The sequence below is a fragment of the Malaya genurostris genome, chromosome 1 (assembly GCF_030247185.1).
Source record: "Malaya genurostris strain Urasoe2022 chromosome 1, Malgen_1.1, whole genome shotgun sequence".
In the NCBI taxonomy this organism is placed as follows: Eukaryota; Metazoa; Arthropoda; class Insecta; order Diptera; family Culicidae; genus Malaya; species Malaya genurostris.
The window spans coordinates 140,956,422-140,980,488 of NC_080570.1; the positions used below are offsets into that span (position 1 = coordinate 140,956,422).

The 24,067-nt window shown below is 38.9% G+C and overlaps 1 protein-coding gene across 2 annotated transcripts in view; it reads left to right on the forward strand.

Annotated features, from left to right (window-relative positions):
* LOC131425954 (rhophilin-2) overlaps positions 1-24,067 on the forward strand; it is a 148,853-nt gene that overhangs the window by 57,644 nt on the left and 67,142 nt on the right. Inside the window, exon 1 of one of the 2 annotated variants that reach the window (XM_058588289.1) lies at positions 21,986-22,121. The exons of the other annotated variant lie outside the window; for it this stretch is intronic. The gene's annotated coding sequence lies outside the window, so the exon portion shown is untranslated. Of the gene's footprint in view, positions 1-21,985; positions 22,122-24,067 lie in introns of those variants that run through there. 2 annotated transcript variants of the gene reach the window in all.

Sequence of the window (24,067 nt, forward strand, 5' to 3'; positions counted from 1 at the left end):
TTAACTACGGTCAATTCTACAATGGTGGTAACACCGGGTGACGAATTCTCTTTTATTGCTAAACCCGAACAGTCGCAGTTTGTTACCTCCACAGATAATTGGACGCAAACTTTTAATTTCGAATTGATTTGAAACTGAAGCACCATCTGGCGGAATGCGAATTTTGAACACATGACATAATCGAATAACTTGGATAGGGATTTCTTGTTGTTCTTCACGTGTTGCGTCCGATTATCCCACCGCTTCACCGCCATAAACTGACAATCTAAAGCGAAACCATTGACCAACCCGGGAGCTATAAAACCGAAGTCGGTTCCGAAAGAATCCGCGAAGAACGAACTTTGTGTGATGGCGTAGAACGAACAATTTTGCCTTGGCGGCCTTTTATTCCCACGTTGTTTGTTTCGCTAATCCGCTAAGCTTTTGTTTCGAATTTTGTAGTCGCCTTTGTGTGTGTGATTCATGCTTTATTACTCCGAAATCGCACCGATGTACAAACGATTCTGGAAGGCCCTGGTGGTAGTTGGAGGATTGCCCCTCTTGGTATTAATCCCTCGTGACCATAACCGTTTGGTAAAACTACTTTGATTTTTTACCAACCACAACTTGTCAAATAGTCATCAAGGTTCTGTCTTGCTCAAGCATCAAATTTCTTCTTCAAACCAGTCATCAATTCGACGTTATAGTACCGGTTAAAGGGTTAATTGTTCAATCTAATGCATCACTTTGCGTCAAAACCAAAACGCACACTCTCTTGCGGACGTGGGAAAGGTTAGTCAACCGGAGGCGCGATAAGATTTGAAACAATAGGCGGAGTGAGAATCGAATGCGCGGTGCGGTTTCGTCACATTTTAGTGGAACTTGGTAACTGCACTTCGGCGGGGGTGATTATTTTCCAAGATTAGTCGTTTCTTCTATCTGTTTTTATAGTTAGTACCAGAGAGTTGTGTTCTAGAATGTTCATGAGATGTCTTAATCTTTGGAACAGTAACTAATTGATGGTGTACCTAACGGACTATGAGTTTTTATTTGCGGGGTTTTTCGAGCCTATCCATACCTATTTTTGAAACGTTTAGCAAAAGCAATTGTTGAAATCCAGTTTGTTTACACTTTTATGAAGAACAACTGGTGTCTGTTTTATTCTAGGAGAGGGCCAGACAAGAGTTTGTTTTTTATTGCTCAATTTTACGATTTCAATCAAACACCCCGGGTTCCGGAGATATAATCGTATAAGTGACGTATCCGACAAATCGCGTTTTTTACCGCTCAATTTTTTCAGACATGGTTGAGTCAATTTCAACAATTCTAAACTCGTTAGAAAGCTACTGGTTGAGCTGTCTATCATTTACGCAGATCAAATGTCTGTCACTTCCGAAGAGTGAAGATTATACTGAAGAATAAAAAAGTTTTCACGGTAAAAAACCGACCTTTTCTTTGTTCTGGTTCTGGACTTCTAATTCCATGTAGTACTTTCATGTTATGTTTTCGTCGGATGAACTGAACAATCTAAAAAAACAAGCCTCAATTTGTTGAAATCGGTTCAGCCATCTTCGAGAAAATTGACGATCTCGTCGAACTGAGTCGAATGGTATACAACACTATGGGCCTCCAAGGTGCTCCGTTCGAAAGTCTGTTTTTCCCAGCAATTCTATTACCTTTCTATAGAGAAAGGCAAAACGTAACAGCAAGAAATGAATATTTACAGTATAAAATCGTTCATATTTGTGCCATTTTAATTTTATAATGATATCAAGCTTATAACGATGCTGTCTAACTGCGCTGTTTTTATGCATATACATGTCAAATATACGGCTAAAACGCAATATTAGGGTTATAATATTTCAGTTCAGTGCTAATGCTTATGATTACTTGGGGTTACTTCAAACTACCCGCTTGCATATGCCTGGCAGATTTCACCCCAGACGCCTGGCAGGGTCTGTTAGAAAGTTTTGCCGGAATGCTATCAGAATTCCGGCAAGAGTCTGGCAACAATGCAACAACCGTTTCCGGCAGAGAATTTCGCTTAGCGATTATTAACGGTTCTGTGTCTGCCGGATTTTTATCATACAACACTGGCAGAACCGTTTTGAATCGATTTTGCATATTTAGGGCCTTTGGTTTTATTTCTTTCTTCAGAAGTATAAAGAAAGAGCAATAACATAGCTCTTGCACTACCCAACATGACATGCAAAGTTTCTTCTCTCAATATACCTATATTTTATTTCATTTACTGGTCTTAAGACTCGTTTTATTTTTTTGAGTGTACATGCAGGATTGACGAATGTCAAATGAAGTCAAACAAACAAAAAGAAAGAACGATCTTTCAAGACGTGACGTGGCGAGAAGTGGTAAAACGACGTAATTTCACCTTCAAGATTTTGACAGCTGCCGGAGTCTTGCCATGCTTCTGCCGGCTGCCAGAATTCCCCTTAAGCGGGATGGTGCTAGAAGTTACACGGAAAATAAAAACTACCTATTATTTGACTTCTTTTTAAGTAATTTTCAGTTGAGCTAAAATAAAGTAAATTAAATGAAATTGAGTCAATACGACTTCACAGCGGCCCTTTCACGAGAATTATTGATGTAATTATTAATGGTTACTAAATAATGACATTCCAAAATTAATATAAATATGGAGAATTCATCATTACTGCTCCCACACAGTCATTGAAAATGACATTACTTTTTTGCAATGATACTTTTAATGATCGTGTTAGGATCGCTTACCGTTTAGTAAATATAACTTATTACACGTTTATTTTTGGTTATTCAGTGAGAGAATTTAAGATACTCGTTTCCGATGAGGACTGCTTGGGCTCAATTCCTAATCTCGCACAGGAAGGTCAGGAAGTTTTTCTGGCCCGAAAAGACGAATGAACATCGGGAACTCATTAGAAATACCTAAAATTAGGTACTCAAAATGAGGTAGTTTCGCGGATCCGTGTAGATTTCTATACCCGGTAAAATAAGATCGACGCCCCAGTGAAAAATAGGTGGCCAGTAAAACTTGTATGATTTATAGTCTGAGACTGTGAACCATTTTGCGGTTAATTTTAACTTTTGGTTAAAATCTGACACTTGAGTGGTTATTTTGTGTCGAGTAGGTAAATTTAACTAAAACTGCGGTCCATTTCAATGTTTGACGGATGGAAAGTTATTTGGTTTATTTTGCACTGGAAATAATTTTGACTAAAGAATTGATATTAGAATTTTCTTTGCAAGATTTTTATCAGTGTCGGAAAATTACCATCGATCTGTCAAAAATAACCATGCTTCCGAGCAGGGTTATTTTTGTCGTGAATACGACTTACTTTACTATGGGGTGCCTTTTCAAAATTTAGCCGCTGAGAGAGTGATAAGTTTTTGATCGTGAATATCTCTTGTTCTATCTAACGAAACAACATAATTTTTGCGACATGCTATCGGAAATATGATCACAATTTTATGATAAAATATTCAGTTGTGGGACCTAATTTCAAATTATTCAAAATTAAATTTTTCTGAAATGTTTGGTATAAACGAGTATCAAAGAGGATAATTCATAAGGCGCGTTTGCCTTTCTCGTATTTTGAAAGCTCATAGCTCAGTCATCTGTAGAAGGATTTATATAATCTAACTACCAATAGAATCGAAATTTTTCAACTTAAGCGTGTATAGAAAAAGCATTGAAGTATTTCAACAATACACTATTGAAAAACCTGTCTCATTTGATCCATGTCAACACCGGCCAATCAGAACGCGTTCTGAGGAAGCATCTGGACAGTTTCTTTCAATGAAATGCAAATCCGAAATGAAATAATCGACATTAAAATCCTATATGCTGCTATTTTTATAGCCGTTAGAACCACCCATTAGTGAAAAAGCTACTAACGAAATCAGGTAAAAACAAACCTTCCAACAAAAATTGGATCAGTTTGGATTCTATCGCCATGCGAGCAGATGTATTGTATGTCGTTTGCAAAGCTAGTTTCGCTTCCGACAAGAGCGATTACGTCACAGCTGCCAGTCATTTGCATTGGTGAAAAAGCAACGGTGGAGAGCATTACACAAAATCAGCCATTCTAATGGCTCTAAAAGTTTTCTAAAGAACTATTAGGGTTTGTTGTTCGCAAATCGAAAGGAAATATCCTCAGTTTAGTGCAAATATAGAACTGTTTGATTTGATTTTTGCACTTTTCGCTGTGTGAAATTCACAGTAATCTAGATCAAGTGAAGTCTTCTTTGTTTTTGCGAAAAATGTGGAAAAGGGGAATGCTTGAATAATTCATACAATTGATCAACTAATTGATATTCGGAAGTGTTAAGGAACATGTCAGTTGTTAAGCGACGAACCGGGCCCCGTCCATTCGCCACATCCACTCTTCAAATCTTCGGAGATGATTCACCGTGTCGAACTGGATCGGAAAGAAGGATGTATGTATGTATGCACATACAACCATGCACTGCACACTAATTAATGGAGTTTCCAACGGACAGCAACATGCACAACATGACGAAGTCGAGATGGAAAACGACGACGCGAGCTGCCTTCCAAAATCATTCAATCAGAAAGAAATTATCGCCGCTTGTTGCGTACCCGGTCCGGTCCGGTCCGGTCCGGCCCGGCGCCGCTCCACACAGTGAAAGTGTTTCGGTATTTATTAATTGACGATAAGTAAATGCAGAGTTTTTTTTAGTCATACTAAAGGGAAATGTGAAGCGCAACACTGCGGCCATCGATCTGTGAAGGAGGTACGAGTACCATAAGCTAGTTACCAGGAAAAGTACAAGTACAACAACAAAATAAAATCATACATTTATCCTCTATTGCGTAAAAAAATGAACTATCCGGAGCACTGACCAGGTTTCTCAGTGAAAGAATTTGTGTTCGAAGGAAAGAAATAAAAACAAGCTTTCCTTTCGAACCTCCCTTGTTATGGAAAATTATGGTAAACCTGCTCGAAAGGTGGTTTGTATTGTTTTGTGTTGAACAGTGTAAGTTTGACAGCATTCGCAGTGAACGGAAAGCGGCGAAAACACGCCTAGAACAAAATTCCATTAGCCTCCTGCCATTGTCTAATTGTATATTTTCGCTCGACTTGTCGCCAGACCTAACAGACTGGGATCGGCTAGTCCCGACCCGAGCGCTATTGTGCAGCTTGTGTGCATGAATTGCATTCAGACATCAACGGGTACGGAATGCAGTTTTATTTACACAAGCTTTTACTGGGAAACAGTGCTGCTTTCGCGAGGTGTAATAAATACTGGCTTCAACAACATTCGATCATTTAGACAAGCTCCGTTAGAAAATTGACGTTTTATACTTCCCAAACTATTGGTTTACTGTCATCTATGTACGCATTGATTTTTTATGACCGAATGTATTCAGAATTTTGCCAGTAATTTAAAACTGTCACCAAATTTTTAAACTTTTTGTATACAATACAATAATTTTGATCACGTAATGGAAACTTCATCGGATTGACGAAAATGTATTTCGAACATATTTCTGGTAACCCGAGTGCCTACTTTGATCTGGGACATCGATTCAAGTTCGGCGGGCAAAGAATAACAGCTCCATCCGGCCTCCTGTCACGACGCCATCTTGATGAGACCAAAATCGGAACTTCAAAATCAGCTGATTGCAACGTAAACAAACAAACAAACAGTAAGGCATTTGTTTAACGCATTTACCTTGTTTAGTGCACAAAAATTAGTGAATTTTGGGTCGACTATCTCACAATAACTTGCCGGTTTACCTAAAATACAGCAGACAGTGTTTTGGGACATCAAGTGGAGATAATTTTCACAATTTGAGAGTCGCGATGAGTATCAAAACATCGCAGTGTTTGGGGCTCGAAACGCGAGGGGCTCAACGTAATCGGTATACTTTCAAATAGCTGGTGCTCACATACCGGTGTCAGATGGCTGGCTCCATCTCAAACTAACAGTGTAATTTTAATTTAAGGAATCGATTACGGATAATCGATTTTTAGTTTGTGCAATTACCATACGGTAAAATATTGACACATATACAAGAGAAATCTAAACAATTAATAACAGAAGAATTTCCAGCATTCGTCGGTTTTTTAAGATAAGAAAAGTTCATCAACTAACGAGCAATATTCGTAGTACACTATTTTAAATGTGCGAATGCAGACAACCTCAACCATAATCAGCTTAATCAATTCCATCGGCCACTATAATTGGCATCGGGGAAACCTAATTTCCGCCACTTACCTACTATTGGAGAAGCAAGTGCCGAAGGTTTTTGCGGATGCCGATTGCTCAGCCCCGTGTTTCCCCGTCAGTAATGATTTAACACCTCGACCTGGCCGATGTATTTTTTCTCCTCTTCTCTAGCAGCAATAATTGCAGCAATTAACAGCAAACAAGATGCATTCTAAATATAGCAACACACACGTATCTGTAGGGGAAGATGAGATGCATTCGGTCATGTTCGACCTAACCTAGCTTACCAAGTTCACGCAGAGGCCCTTCGCTAGCCTAACTCATGTTGTTTTTGTTTTGATTAGCTTGAGATCTAATTCTCTCGCTCTGACGCCTTCGGCAGACGATTGACGTAAGCGAACACAGTTAGACCTGATTGTTCCTATTCCTCTTCATTCATTGGCTCTAGTTTTCGCCCGTACATCAAATATCGAGCTCGGCGAAGGTAATGAACTTTGAACAACTCTTCCATGCATGCACAAACGGGAAACCACGTTCGAAATTACGCACGCAGAACAACAGATGGCGCTTGTTTTTGTTGTTATTATTATTTTCAGGCACTCTGCTCTGGAGCGCACTGCACAACAGTAATGGGCCTCTTTATATCTTCGGAAAACTAAGTAATATACAGCTATAATTATGCAGCCGCTAATGCGGCCGTTTGGCACCACCGGAGCAAGCTATTTCCATTTTTTCTTGAATGGTTGGTAACCCGGGGTTGGAATCGGAGCGGACTCGTTGACTGTGTTTTGTCTAACTTTGCTCTAACTGTGTTTAGTAGGAATTTGTTTGACCTTCCTGTGAATGGAGCCTAGTGTTTGCTTGATGCTGATTAATGTTTATTCTTTCTATTTCTTATTCTTTCAGGTAAGTGCCGCCAACATATCATCGTCCGATTGATTGCTGCATCGGTCTTAAGACAGTTGTCTTTGAAGAATGCTTGGTATGTAGACCAGAGTTACCATATTCACAGATTTTTTCTGTAAAATCACAGATATTTTTTTCTCTATTTTGCCTAACAGATTCTGCGTCACAGAATACAGATTTTATCGAAACTCACAGATTTCTACAGATGTTTATGAATATTTCATAATAAAGACAGATTTTCTAAATGTTTTTTACCGATTATGATTGGAAATATGTAACACAGATGGTGCACAGATTTTTCATGTTGAAACACAGATTTGAAGATGGCAACTCTGATGTAGACTGGTATGTTCTGTAAATAAAATTTCATTCCCTATTCTGACATTATTTCCAACAAGTTGAACGAATCAACTGAATGCTGCATATTGATCTTACTACTAAATAGTTAACTACACTTTAGAGTGTACACTGCAAAACTCTCCCGATTGTAAAAAATTCTGGCAGCTGGCAGAAGCCTGTCAAAATTCCGGCAGCTGTCAAAATTTTGCAGACGAAATTGCGTCATTTACTCGCCACGTGACAATTTGCGAGATCGTTCTTCCTTCTTTTTTTCTGTTCGACTTCATTTGATATTCGTCAATCCTGCATGTAAATCCAAAAATGGAAACGATTCTTGAGACCAGGCGGGCAACAGATTCCCAGTGGGTTTATCGAGCCGCATCGACCAGATCATCGGACCGATAGAACACAATATTGGCTCGATCGAAGCGCTGACCCAACCATCATGAAGCCCCAAGCAAGGTTTATCTGTGAGAGAAGAGAGTCAGAAGCTGTATAACTCAATTCAGGCGAAAAAACGAGTTACAATATCATGAATTCTATCTAGAAACATGTTAAGCTAGCAGATTACCTTCAATAGTTTGAAAGCCAGTTCAAACATCTATGAGAAATCGATTCATTTCAGTATCCTTTAACCATTACCGCCGATACTTCAGGAATCGGAGATCGAAGATTATCATTGTCGTCTTTTATAAACAGGTTTTTCATATCCGAAGGATTCAGGATTTAGCTTCTGTTAGCATTACCAATCACAACATCTGTAATCAATCTGTATTTCTGGAACAGGAAATCGGATCCGGAGGAAAATTTAATCTTGAATTAAATTCTAAATTGACACCTAAGCTTGAAAAAATCGATTAAGTAATTTTCGTGATAATTGAGTACAATGCGTCCCATATTTTTGCACATTCTACAATGCAATTTCGAAACCCTCCCATCTGTATAAAATTTAGTAGTAGACTATAAAACTATAAGAACTTACATTTGAATGTAAGTTTGTAAAAATCGATTCACAAATCGAGGTTCGAGAAAATCGGGTGCATCGCAGTAGGCGTGCGCGTAGGACGTTCTCATGTTGCTCGTATGTTGCTGAGGAAATCAAGAGGAGTATTGTTAGCAAAGAACAGAATTTGTTCTTCACAGTAGAGATGCCAGGTGAAAATTTCAAATATCTTCAGACAGGGGTGCAAAAGTCTGTATATCCGAAAAAAAATCTGCAGTTAGCAAGTATGTCTTGCTGGCAACAATTTCTCTATAAAGTATGATACTCTAAAGTCTGCACAACAAAAACTGTCTGCAGCACTATGCACGAAATCTGCAGATTAACAGACAAATCTGGCATCTCTGCTTCACAGTCAAAATTTGTGGTTGATTTCTGTAACACTCGAATTCGGAACAGATTCGTAAACTGGAAAGGAACCAACAATATTGAATGAAAAGGAGCTTAAATATGTGTGTGAATTTTGAAATTTAAATTCTGAGTAAATGATCAGTTCAATTACTTATCCTACACAGCTTAGAATTTTAACATTCATTTCGTAATTTAACATTTTAACAAAAATTTCACCCATTTATTTCTTTGTATTTTGTATTTTAATGAGTTCGAATATAACGAATAGAGGTAAACATTCTATCAAAAGAGTTTTTAGCAAAATTTAGCAGCACACTTCACTTCAAACTTTTATTATTTTACTCCTCCAGAAAATCAAACCAAATATTCACACAAATTCAAGTTTGTTTATACTGGCATCTCTGATCAAAACAAGCTTTTAACCCCAGGAGCGAACGCTCTCTCAATACTACAATATGAATAAAACATTAGGGTAAGAACTCCCTATTTCATCTCATTTGTAAGGATAAAACTTAAACACACTTAAACATAAAACACTTCTGATATGTTCATCTCCTAATTTCATCTCAAAGGTTTTATCCTATCGTTGGTCCTTTGTTCATCCCATAAATTAGCAATGACTACAGCTAAAATATTGCACTATTACACTCTCAGGTTCCAAATGTCAGAATTTTCCTTAAAAAGGGCCTAATGCCAACTATGAGACAACACGATATTTTTAGAAACAGTTTGGAATCACGTTTAAAATTTTTTGGATCGTTTCCGTTACCTTTCATTTTAAATTTAAAATTTTTCAGTGCAGTTAATTTAGAGAATTAAAAAAACAAAAAAAAAAAGAATTGTTACTATTTAGGCATAAGCCCTTCTAAAAACAAAATGCAGAACCAGAGATGCCATTTATTCAGATTTATCTGTATTGTATAGATTTTTGCGTTCGCATACTGATTTAAATCAGAGTACAGATTATATATTGATTATCTAAATTTCATACAGATTTGTAAAGGTTCGTAAAAAATAAGAAGTAAAAAGTTAGACTTTTCTCTCTGAGTATCAGTTAGTATTTGATTACACTACTTCTTTAAAAGTTTTTTTTAATAAACTGACAAATCACATGTTAAAATGGAAATCTTTTGTTCAAATATTTGATGGTGAACACTGATAAACATTTATATTAAAATTTTAAACCAATTTGAACTGATTCATTTTATTAGAGAAAACAGATAGAGCAGATACATATTTTCTATGAAAGTATCTGGCATCTCTGAGCACAGTCGATGAAGAACATACACTTAACAGCGTTATGTTGACATATAGCGGAAAGAAACCAGTGCTACTAGATTTGCCACAATGGTTATATCATTTGTATTTAACACACTTTTTCTGGTAATATTCGAATCCATAACAGTTTTATTGAAATATGAATATCAACAATATAATTAAACTAATGTCACGGATACCAAAACAAATACTTTATGATGATAATTTGTAGAAGGAAAACAATTATTTTGCAACATTATGAGAAAACTTGGCAACTTTGCGACACCAAATGAGATGAAAACAAAGCGCAATCAAGTGAACTGAGTGAAAAACGATCATCTCATATTCTTAAAGACTTTCATTGCTTGTCGGGTAGTTTTTTAAGTTTTTAATCGTTAATTAAACAAGTGGCAAGTAAACATTACTAATTAAGTTGCATTCAATAGTAGTGTAATTGTGCGAAATAGTGATCATGTTTCGAGACGAATCTATTAGTAGATATTCAGAAACATGACGAACTGTAAATCTTGAGACGAAAATGTGTCCTAAATTGAAAAGTGAGTTTGTTTTAAATGCAAAAAAACGATCACCGAAGAATTTAAAACCATTTCTTCCAATGAGAAAGTGTGAGAATAGCTTGAATAATCATTTGAAAACATTCCACAGTTTGGTACAGATACGTTGTAAGATATTATTCATGTTCAAAATAATGAACTGAAGGGATGAGATGAAAATAGGAGCTCGGATGAAATAGGGAGCCGTTACCCTATATAAATAAAACTGTATTTTTATTTTTTTTATTTCTCCATCTAATCAAGAAGAATATCTCCAATCAACAACGATGATGTTAGTGCCAGGGCTGAACTCTAGAACTGGATTCATAAACTAAATTCGTAATCTAGGACAGCTTCAGAATTCAGTGGCAAAATTCAGTTCTAGTATCCAAGAATTAGGATTCAGTTCAAGAATCATAGTTGTTTTTTTTTTTTTTGCTGAACCTGTAATCTGGAACTAAATTATGAAACTGGAGTTTAAAGTTAAATTCTAAAATTGAAAAAAAAAATCTCGATGCCTTTCACGCAGCCCACCTGGGTTCGATCCCCAACCCTGCACATAGGGTCAGAAAACTTTTCTGGCCCGAAGAGGTGAATGACCTTAAGGTTAAAACCTCTACAATCGAATACAAAAAAAAAACTTGCAATTAAGTTCCAGAATCCAGGTTCTGAATTTAGTTCTAGAACTTAGTAAAATAAATTCAGTCCCCTGCCACTACTGGTTGAAGGCGACTGCTCGCCACGACATCTGAAAAAGAATGAGAGCACTATCTGAGCACAAAAAGAAATGATCGATTTTCGACCAAGCTTTACCACTGATGTATGCCGGACTACCTCTAAACTGTCGTCGCGGGTACGATGAAGTCGAGCAAACGTGATGATTTTTCCTCACTGTTTCCAGAAAAAAGAAAACTTAGTTTTTGAGATATTTATAGTTATCTCATACCGTTGAAAATTTAATCAAAAATTGCTGATCATATTTCTGATTACATGTGAAAAGAATTAGGTTGCTACGTTTAGTGGAACTCCAGATATTCACGATTAAATTCTACCCATTCTTGTACCGGGCGAATTTGGCAAAGACGCCCCATAGTAAAGTAAGTACCGAAGAACATACAAAAACTTTCCTTCTTCAGAAGCTTTGTGCATGAAAGAAAATAGCCTCTTCAATGTTTGATTGCCAGTTCCATGTTCCTCGACGTGTTACGACCGGTAATAACTGTCTCGGGCAGCCCGGATCCCACATACGTTAGCGTGGCGGTGGTCTGTGCCATGCGTGATTCGGAACCATCATCATCTATTGCGTCCCGAACAAGCCCGCCTAGACCGGCTTTGCCACTATTTCGTTTGCTATCAGCCGGTCCCCGCAAATCATAGGCTATGACGAGTTTTATTGACTACCTAATTCATGACCTTAACCGTTAATTGAAAACTCAAGCTGCTCCATTGCTGTAAACATAGGTTTTATCGCCGAATCGGACCCGGACCCGCGCGGGAATCTCTTGTGGCTTGTGCGCGAACAAGACATGAAATGCGAAAATTACCACGTGCGTGGCACAAATCGACCATTGCCGGTGCCCAATTAATCATGTTCGGGCGCATTCAGCGGAAAGCAACGGTTCTCTATCTCTCTCTCGCTTCCCGACCATGCAAACCGACTCCGTGCACGGAAGAACATCAACGGAGCCCGAGTCCGCAGTCTGGGAACGATGCGACGATCGACGATGCGCTTGATTGCGTTCGTCATTCAACGGTGAGAATGTCCATCGGAGGGAGATCCCGGCGAAAGGCGGGGGCAACAGGGTGGTAAGTGGTAAATTGATTCAGATGAGATTTAAATTAACCGATATCGAAGTTGAAGTGGTCCGTGGTCGAAGCGACGAATAAAATGGTCTGTTTTGATCGGCACGCAGCCACCGTTGGTTTTGTTCCAGCTGCTCGCTCCTTGTCGGAATGACGGTGCAAGAAGTCCGTTCGCCAAACGGTGTGGGGGAGTCCGTTCAGGTAATCCACCAGATGAGTACCGATCTTGTTGAGTTTTCTAGGAACAACGGAAATGTTTAATTGATTGCTTCACTTGAAAGATGATGATGCAAAGCGATCGGTGTTCCGTCCGTCCGCTGGAAGCCGTAGGGAAATCTAGTTTATGCGAAACTCCCGTTACGGGATTATAGCCGGATCACCAAACATAAAGTTCATATCATCATTTTATTAATCTAGCGTGATGTGGGTCGACCACCTTCCTGTCAAGAACCTTCGTCATCGTCATCACTGTCTGCCGTGTGGTTCATCTGCCAGGTCAGCCCCCGGTCGCGACTTATAATTAGCTTCCCACAATATCCAAAAATAGACGCAAACCGTTACCTTGCTCCGCGGGAACCTCGGAAACTGACAACATGACTTTAACAATGATCGGCGCGGGTTGTTTTTCTCTCGCTCCTAGTCCCTCATTATCCGACAGAAGTTACTGCGCTCCCAGAGGAGCTCAGAATATGGGATTGTGCTTGATGCCATTTTTGTTCCATTGAATCGGACCGACCGACTGCTGTCTCTTACATAACCAAAGGTGTTTGACGTTTCCCACACGAAACAACCGTCATCGCAGCAAACAGAAACAGAACAGTGATTAATAATTAATTCTTTCCATCGCACGTCGTGGATGGGTGCGCTCGGAACTGAGGCTGGTTTATATGGGAATGACGACCCATATATGGCAATGGAATAGGAATTCCCAACAGGCGTCATCGTTTCTTTCTCGGAGACACCGGGAGTCTCACCGAACGAATCTCCGGAATGCTTATGAATTAACATCAGCACATCTGCTGACATCGAAAACTACAACAGAGCGAACACAAAAACTGGGCGGGACGCGAGGAAAATAAACACGAAATCGTTGGCCGAGCAGAATTACTGGGGTAATTGTTTTGTTGTGTCGTCTACGTTCCACGGGACCGAGACAGGTTGGTAGGTGCTGAACCTGTTAAATGGTTCTGAATTTGTTCTCGTTGGCTTCACTGATCGTGGGGCGGGATTGAAAATTCACCCATCATTATTACACAGTTCAAATTGCATTTCATAGCCCGATATTCAAACGTTGAATTCCTTGGCTTACTTGAAGCGCATATTGGTACCGATCGAAACAGGTGAAAGACGGAGGGGATCAATTCTTGACTATGGGGCGGATGAGGTAGAACTTTCCATCTTCCACTATTCGAGCAACTTTAAACTATTGTTGACAAATTTTGTTAATTAATACTGGAAAGATCAAACTGGCACAACAAAAACATCAACTCATTCCAAAATTTTCTTTTTTTAATGCTTTTCGTCAAATAAACTGAACGACATTTCCATTTACCTCACCGAAAACACGGTAAATTATTTACCTCGTATCTCTAAACTTACAAGCTAGAGAATAACTGAAATATGATATACAACTTTGCTTCCGCCGTTTTTCCCAAAATTAAAAGCTTAATTGCGAAAAAGTGCTTACAGATGTATTGTTCAAAGTATTGTCCGTCGCTAGCGATAACTTTTTCCCATTTTTCCGGCAATTTTTGGATCCCGGTTCGAAAAAAAGGAGTCCTCTTTTGACGCTATCCATGAATCAATCCATTTTCCAACTCTTCGAAGGATTGAAAATGTTGATCTGCCAGTCCGCGTGCCAACGAACTGAATAGGTGGAAGTCAGAAGGGGCGACATGTGAGGAATACGGCGAATGGGGCAAGACTTCCCATTTCAGCATTTCCAGATACTTTTTGACCACTTTTGCGACGTGAGGCCGAGCATTGTCGTGTTGGAGGATGACTTTGTCATGGCGCTCTTGATATTGTGGCCACTTTTCTTTTAGCGCGCGACTAAGGCGCATCAGTTGCGTTCAGTAGCGATCTCCTGTGATGGTTTCACCTGGTTTCAAGAGCTCGTAACACCGAGCTGATTCCACCAAATTCAAATCATAACCTTGGCGTCGTGAATATTCGGTTTTGCCTTCGACGAAGTAGCATGCTCGGGCTTTCCCCATGATTTTCTGCGAATTTCTGCGAAATTCTGATTAGAATTATCGTATCGAACCCACTTTTCATCACCGGTTACGATTCGATGTAAAAACCTCTTACGATTCTATCTTTGAGGCAGTTGCTCACATACAAATAGACGGCGCTCGGTGTCCCTCGGTTTCAACTCGTACGGCACCCAGTTTCCTTCTTTCTGAATCATGGTCAGGGCCTTGATACGTTTTGAAATGGCTTGCTGATTCAGTCCCAACGATTCGGCAAGCTCTTCTTGGGTTTGGCACGAATCTTCATCAAGCAATGCTTCTAGTTGTTCATCCTTGAAGGTTTTTTTTGTCGTGAATACGACTTACTTTACTATGGGGTGCCTTTTCAAAATTAGCCATATGAAAGAATGGGCAGAACTTAATCGTGAATATCTCGTCTTGTATTAATGGCAGCAACATAATTCTTTCACTATTTCATCAAAAATATGATCAGGAATTTACGATAATATTTTGAACAGTGTGAGATAACTACAAACAACTCAAAAATTAAATTTTCTCAAAATTTGAAAACAACGCGGAAAACTCTTTACTTTGGGTTTTTCGCGCAAGGACGACGATTTTGAGGTAGTCAGGCACATATCTTCAACTGACTGCGTATAAAAGGGGAAGCGTGGTCGAGAATCGATCATTTCTTCTTGTGCGTTGGATGGAAGCGGACGTCGTGGGAATGATTAATTCAACCAGCAGCTTCGGAGAGTGCCCCTTCTGCGTGGTTAATAACCTAAAACGCTCAGTTCGCAACTCTCATTTGGACTTCAATCGACAGGTGGTGCAGTCGCTAGTAATAAGAGCAGACCTTTAGCGTTGTACAAAACCTCAAACGCTCCGGTCGTCGAGCCAATATCCCTTCGAAGATGATCGATTACAACATCCTTTTGGTGGCGTTTGCATTGGAATAAAATACAACGGAAAATGTACAACAATGTGGAACATTATGCAAAATCAGCTCTTCTAATGGCTCTAAATGTTACCTAAAGAACTATAAAGATTGCTTCTTTGTAAATCGAAAATTAAAATTATCAGTGTAGTGCAAATCTAAGACAATTTGATCAGTTTTTTGCAATTTTCTAAATTCTAAATTCTAAATTTTCTAAATTCAGTACTAAATTCGCAACAGTGTTTAAAATCGTTTATATCCAATCAGTGTTTAAAATCAGAGAAATTATACAATTTGGCTCTTCTGGGATGCCAGAAATTAATCCCGTACAGGATTTTGATAGTATCGTTTACTAATATATTAAAATCCGAAATGAAATAATCGACCTCAAAATTCTCTAAGGTGCCATTTAGAACCATAATTCTATACCCAAAGAATTATGCGAAATTTTACTTCACCATACTGTACACGGACCATTTTTCCATCAGTTGTAGTTTGTAGTAAACTTTCTGCTGATTTGCTGTATAGAATGCATAGCACCGACTCAGAAGCCACTCACTTCGAATTTGGCTGTCGTTGTCATCGTGTTAATTATGGTGCGATCGAGGAATCTCCAAGCGAAATACAAAGCTTGTTACCACAAACGGAAGAAGCAGGAGACTCCAACAGAACACATATCAGTATCGCATTCACGGACAACAGGTCATCCTGGAAATAGATTACAGAAGTCAATGGTATCCATCGGAATTTGAACTAAACTCATCACTCTCCATCACGAACGCCTTCTTAAAAGGTTACCACCATTATTTATCATAAATAACTATACTGGTTACTTCGTAATATTTGTGTGTCAGAATGTTTAATGTAACTAATCTTTGCTGTACTTTAGGTGTATCGTTTCAAATTGTAATAGTGTAAAAGGGCAAAACTTGCACAATTCACACAATCGATCAACTAATTGATATTCGGAAGTATAAAGAAAGAGTGTCAGTTTTATTCGTATTCACGACATACAGTTATGTCTCTGACATTACACACCTGTACTTTTTTCTCTGCCACCACCATGTTTGTCTTTGGCATCGAAATCGCCATTTTTAAATCGTTGAAACCACACCCGACACGTTCTTTCACTCAGAACAGCATCACCGTAAGTTTCTGAGAGCATTCGATGCGCTTCAGCTGCATTTTTTTCGAATTTTTTTTCGTTAGGCACTTTACACACTCACTTTAAAGTCATTATCATCTATGTATTTTGAGCAGCCTCAGCCGGTACAACCACCTATCGGAAAACGGTGGAAGCAAAGTTGCACACCTGATTCATGGCCTTCAAGATCAAAACATGCTACAATATTCTGATTTTATACAGTCGAGTAAGAATTCATTACGATAATGTGAGAAGGCACTTAAAATAAAGAACCGATTCAAAACGGTTCTACCAGTCTTGTATTGCAAATATCCGGCAGAAACAGAATTGTTAATAACCACTAGGCGAAATTCTCTGCCGGAAACGGTTGATGCATTGTTGACAGACTCTTGACGGAATCCGGAAAAAACATTCTGGCAGACCCTGCCAGACGTCTGGGAGGAAATCTGCCAGGCACATGCAAGTGGGTAGAACTCATTTTCCGCGTTAAATACTAAGGCTGTGAACCATTTCGCGGTTAATTTTAACTTTTGGTTAAAATCTGACACTCGAGTGGTTAATTTGATGTTGTCAAAAATAACCCTGCTCGAGAGCATGGTTATTTTTGACAGATCGATAGTTATTTTCCAACACTGAAAAAAATCTCGCAATGAAAATTATAATACTAATTCTTTAGTTGAAATTATTTCCAGTGGAAAATAAACCGAAATAACTTTCCGTCCGTCAAATTTTGAAATGGGCCACAGTTTTAGTCAAATTTAACTACTCGACACCAAATAACCACTCAAGTGTCAGATTTTAACCAAAAGTTAAAATTAACCGTGAAATGGTTCACAGCCTAAGAGCAAATTCAGCAGCTAGAAGTTCTATATGAAAGATCTATAATAGAACAGAAACTGGAACAAATGTATCCCCAGCAAGCCGTTCTAGTTTTATGTATTTGACCAGTTCTTCTGTCAAATTTAAAATTGGTCTGCGATGCCGTTCTATTTTTTGTATATTTCAAACACGAGTAAAACACTGCTGGGGCTGCCAATTTTTCTTGTTATAAAATCCAGATTTAAATTTTTTAACTGACATAAGTGCATCTAGAACTAGAACACTACTGAACATGCCCTAAAGAATTTGATGATGTACTAAACTCAGCGCTGCCAACTATGCCGATTCCCGATTTTTGGACTCGATACATGAATACAGATATGCTCTTTCAAAATACCGATATTTCAATTTTCATACAGATAAATACCGAGTTTTTGTGTTGGATTCCATAGGGGTAAACCAGGTCGAGCGATTTTTTTTTTGGTCGCAAAATCAGTTTCCGCACTAAATCGATGTTTATTTTTTGAGAACGATATTGTACAGATAGATTTTTTTTGCCAAATACAGATATTTGAAAAAAAAAAAGGCGGGTGGGTAATGTCAGAGACATAACTGGATGTCGTGAATACAAAAACAACTGACATGTTCCTTAACACTTCCGAATATCAATTGTATGAATTATGCACGCATTCCCCTTTTTCACATTTTTCGCAAAAACAAAGAAAGCTTCACTTGATCTCGATTACTGTGAATTTCACACAGCGAAAAGTGCACAAATCTAAGCAAACTATTCTTGATTTGCAGTAAACTGAGGATATTTCCCTACGATTTGCAAACAACAAATCCTAATAGTTCTTTAGAAAACTTTTAGAGCCATTAGGCTGTTATTGTGCAATGCTCTCCACCGTTGTTTTTTTCCCCAATGCTAATGACTGGCAGCTGTGACGTAATCGCTCTTGTCGAAAGCGTGCAGACGACACAAAACACATCTGCTCGCAGTGACGATTGAATCCAAACTGATTGAATTTTTGTTAAGAGATTTCCTTTTATGTGATTTCGTTTGTAGCTTTTTCACTAATGGGCGGTCCTAACGGCTATAAAAATAGCCGCATACAGAATTTTATTGTCGATTATTTCATTTCGGATTTGCATAATTTATTGAAAGAAATTATCAATATGCTGTAGGGATTCGGTTCTAGCATTCACAAGGACCAAATCGAGGAACTCAATTTGGTCCGTCGCTGCTGGTTGATGATTCCACTCCCACGACGTCTGCTTCCATCGAACGCACGAAAAGAAATGATCGATTTTCGCATGCATGCATAAATATCTGTTTATTAATCTTATTTTTGTGTATTACATCAACATTTTACAGTACAAGTGTTTTGACCCTTTGGCCTTTCATCTTTGTTGTTCATACGATTCGTTATTAATATTAGGTGTTTTAGTTATTCTTGTTTTACATACTAATGTTTAATCATAATATTTATTTTAATTATTTATAAAATGTCTACCTACTTATAACTATCCCTAACCTAATACGTACAAATTTTGAATTATTTGTATTTCAGAGATTGAGCACCTCTCTTCAAATTTCGTGCAGTATTGTTCGAATTTTTGTTCTAGTATATCCAGTGAGGCAATCTCATGTACTTCACTAGTCCTTGTCCAAGGGGGTAGATTTAGAATCATCTTTAAGATCTTACTTTGAATGCGTTGAAGCCTAAGTTTGTGTGTTCGTGCACAACCCCGCCAAACAGGGACTGCGTATTCAATTGCGGGGTAGATGATTTGTTTATAGACAGCCATCTGATTCTTCAGGCATAGTTTAGATGTTCTACAAATCAGCGGATACAGAGACCTAATGAGTATGCTGCATTTTTGAACGATTTTGTCAACATGTGACCTGAATATCAGATGTTTGTCAAAGGTGAGTCCTAGATAGATAACTTCATCGGACCATTGAATGACCTCATCACCGAATCGTATTCTGCATTCGTCTGATGGAACAAGTTTTGGAGATCTTGAATGTGGAAACAAGATGACCTGAGTTTTTGCTGCATTGATCACAATTTTCCAGCTTGTAAAATATTCCGTTAAAGCGTCCAGACCTGTCTGTAGCTTATTCTTCAGAGCATTAATGACACGACCTTTGTAAAGAATGGCAGTATCATCAGCAAATTGTGACAGAACACCACCACCTGGAAGAGGTGGGATGTCTGATGTGAAAATGTTGTATAGAATGGGACCTAGGATACTTCCCTGGGGTACACCAGCAGGAATAGTAAATCTTTCTGAAAGTGCATTATTCAGAGAAACCTGGAATGCTCTATCTGCAAGATAATTTTTGATAATTTTAATATGATACATGGGAAAATTATACCGATGCAGTTTGAACACCAGTCCATCGTGCCACACATTATCGAATGCCTTTTCAATATCCAATATTGCCATGGCAGTCGTTTTGGACACTGATTTGTTTTGCTGGATGACGTTGTTAACCCTTGTGAGTTGGTGGATGGTGGATCTTCCTTTCCGGAACCCAAACTGTTCTTCCAGAAATATATCCTGTTCATCTGCGAAAGCAAGAATTCGCCTTTGTATTGACTTTTCAAACAGCTTGGATAGGGCAGAGAGTAAGCTGATGGGCCGATAGCTCTTGGAAAAGGAAGGATCTTTCCCCGGTTTCAAAACTGGGATAACTTTAGCTAACTTCCACATTGAAGGGAAGTAACCAAGCTCCCAGCACCTGTTAAAAATTTTAGCTAAGAAGACAAATGAGCGAATACTCAAATGTTTCAGCTCAATGTTGAATGTGTTGTCGAAACCGGGGGCCTTCATATTTTTGGATTTTTTCACAAAAGCCATCAGCTCATTCGCAGTGACTCTACTTTCCTCAGGAACCAAGCTGTCTGATTGGTCAACCTCAGCTACGCTATCAGCAACGGCTCTTTCATATGGACTAACAATGTTAATGATCGATTTTCGACCACGGTTCCCCTTTTATACGCATTCAGTTGAAGATATGTGCCTGACTACCTCAAAATCGTCGTCCTTGCGCGAAAAACCCAAGCGAAAGTAAGGTGTTTTCCGCGTTGTTTTCAAATTTTAAGAAACCTTAATTTTTGAGTTGTTTGTGGTTATCTCACACTGTTCAAAATATTATCCTGAATTCCTGATCATATTTTTGATGAAATGGTGAAAGAATTATGTTGCTACCATTAATACAAGTCGAGATATTCACGATTAAGTTCTGCCCATTCTTCCATATGGCTAATTTTGAAAAGGCGCCCCATAGTAAAGTAAGTCGTATTCACGACAAAAATGACAGCACTGACTGAACTCCGCTTAGAAGTTTTTGAAGTGCTTCTTTTTTGAAAATCTTCGCACAAAATTTAAAATTTATGTATAAAATTCAAAAGTGTCTCTATCTTCGTGTTCTTCTTAGTCTTGATCTTAGTTTTGGAATAGGATTTGAACTTGGTTTTGATCGATTTGGTCTAGGTCTAGGTCTTGGTCTAGGTCTTGTCTATGTGAGGAAGTGTGAAAGATAGGTACATATAAAAATCGTATTCACGTCTATCCGGTTATGTTTGTGAACTTACTCACTCACCTTTTTCTATGAAATGCCGAAATCTTTGTCTACTCGTGTGTTTATGATTAATTTTGATTCACTGATTTTCGATTGAGTATTTCTAGATTCTTGAGTATAAGAAGCACAATATAGTCGAAATTTTTATTCTATAAATCCATTAATTTATAACAAAGAGTTAATTTTAAGGATTGTTTCTATTTCAAACAAGCATAACACATTTAATTCCAAATTGTTTTAATCATTCGAGTGAACACAAGCAGTTTTGTTTAAGAGTTAAACAAGGCACAACAAAATTGGGTCTAACAGCATACTTTCCATCGTTCTAAGCCCAGGAAAACGGTTAAACGGCGCTCCGTACGTTTCTGTTTTCCCCGAGAATTCCAAGAAATGTTAGCACAAGAAAATCAAGCTTCTCTGTTATGGGAACCATTGTCATTGTTTTGCTCAGGTGTGAAAATTGAATTGAGTAAAATGAAAAGACTCATCCGACGTCCGACGACGAACCCAAGCAGAGCAAGCAAAACACCGCAACAAGAGTAAATAAAAAGTTGCTTGCTTTGCAGCAATTTTCCCTACACCAGTCCGTCCGTCCAGTGGCTCGGCTTGCTGCATTTCCTCCATTTCTCCGGTTTCTCAGACTCTCCGACATTCTCTTCGGCGATAGCTTTTCTCGTGGAGTAGTGCATCGTCAGCTTTTCTCTCTCTCTTTCTCTCGCTCCCATTCGATTCGTCACCTTCTTTCACCCAAACGAAACCCGCGTGCGATGGACGAGGTGGCGGTGCGCGGTGCTACCGCAGGAGAGCGCAGTCAATTTTGTAGCCCATAGCCTACTTTTGAAGCCTTCTTTTCTGTGGTCTCCCCGTCCGGCTGCTGCTCCGTCGTGCTCAACAGCCCGTGTCCGCCGTTGCTGTTCGCTGCTGTCCGCAACACATCCCATTCGGTGTTCGGCCAGGCGGCAACCTCATTGCTCGACATTCCCCCAGTGAAGACGGTCGAATTTTTGTTTGTTATTCAGGACGGTTCGTCGCTGGTCGGTTCTGATTCTGTCACAGGTAACCTAACACTAGGTTTTTTGGCGTTAGTCAAGTGGTGGTTCGAGGTTCCTGCATCTCTGCAGGTGAACATGTGCAGTGATGGTTTAGTGATAGGAAATTCGGATTATACAATTGACCAAAAGGAAATTCGTTAGTTTTACGGCATTCGATTGATGTGATGTGGACGAAGTGAAGCGGACGGTTGAACTCCGTCCGATAAGGAATCTTGAATGGGTTTCGTGTGTCGTAAAAAATAGTTGAAGATGAGCCTTGCTTTAGGCAATCAGTGAAAAATAAGTGATTGTAAAGTGTTACCGAACGAACGAAGATGCTGTGGTGATAAACTTGAAACTGGCTCCGCCGTAGCGCCTTAGTCTGCTGTCGGTTCCAATTAACACACATGGTGCGGTAATGGAACTCCTAGACGTGTGCGCAACGGGATGCTACATGCCTGACAGGATAATAAAATTGGTTACCGATGCGCAATTTCTGGGTGTTAAAATAAGAGTGGATTAGCGGAACACCAGCGATTCAGGTTGTGCTGCAACTGAAGTGGACATGGTGCACAGCTCAGCCAGAGCAGGATAGTTTAACAAATTTTGTTTCATGAAAATGCGACTTAGAACTGAACAAACGACACGTACAAGGACAATCGATTGTGATGTTTACTACGGTTGAATTGCAATACTTTTCGTCCCGCCTACTGAGCAAACTGTCAATTCGAAGCGTCAACATTTGATTGTGGTGTTTCGGTCACTCAACTGATCTGATGACAAGATGTTTGAGGACTCAGCAGCAGCCCCAACCAATTTCATTGTGAAAATGTGATTCTACTCAATTAATTCCGAACGTAAATGATAACAAATTAATTCCTGTGCTGTGCGAAGCTCCCCAACGTCTTCACCACAACCAACGGGCGTCGTTCGTGCCCACATTGCAGGCGTCCGCTGAAGCGGATCGTTATCGACGTTCAACGCACCTGTCGGTTTGCTGTGCAGTGCAGTGTTTCGGTTCTTCCTCCCCCCTTACCAAGAGCGTTACTGGGGTTGATAAATTAAATGCTTATAAAATTCAAAGCAACACACTCCACTACACCAAGACGGTATAGTTCGGGAGGTGGCCACATTTCATTGCAACGAATGATTCAGGTTTGCTTTGATTCTGGAACTGGAGGATGTCGGATAATCGATCGGTTAATCGAGGAATCGAAAAAAATCTATTAATCGATAAAAATATCAATTTATACTAGATTATTGGAGAATCGAATAACTCGAGGAATACGAGTGAGCGATTAATATGCCTGATAATGGACTAAAATGTTATCGACGACCTAGAAAATTATATTCGATTATTGAATAATTGAAATCCGACATCCCTTGGTGCAACACAAAAACAAATTGGCTGTTCCCGTGGTTTTTATCAGGAATGGAAATCAAAAATGAGCTGGAAATTATTTCAAGTTCGAATTTCTTGTCATTATACCTTCTGCTCAAAAACTATACGAATTTTGTAAAAACAAAGCACACAAAACATGTTTTTTTTTTCTGAAGCGCCACACATATGCCAACGCTTAACTTAATCTTCCAATAATTTTTCGTACATACTTTAAATTAATTCTCGACCTTGGTAAAGTAAAATGCCGAGATAAATCGACAACTTACAATTTTGCTGATTTTTTTTGTTTTCCTTGATTCGTTTAGTAGATATACCGGTTTTTCAAAAATTTTTTGTCGAGATTTGGTAAAATCTTGTGCTGAACTCTGCGGTGCTTAACAATTATCCCGAAACCAGCGAATGCATTTGCCGAAATTTGTGTTAGCTTTTGCCGAAATTCGGCAAGACAACTGTCATTTACGTTTTATATTTTCGCTTTGTACTACGCTGTTATCTTTCGACGAAATATTTTTGGGAAAATTTTCCGGAATTAGTCCAAAAGGGAGACGTGAGAATCTATGATCTATCCT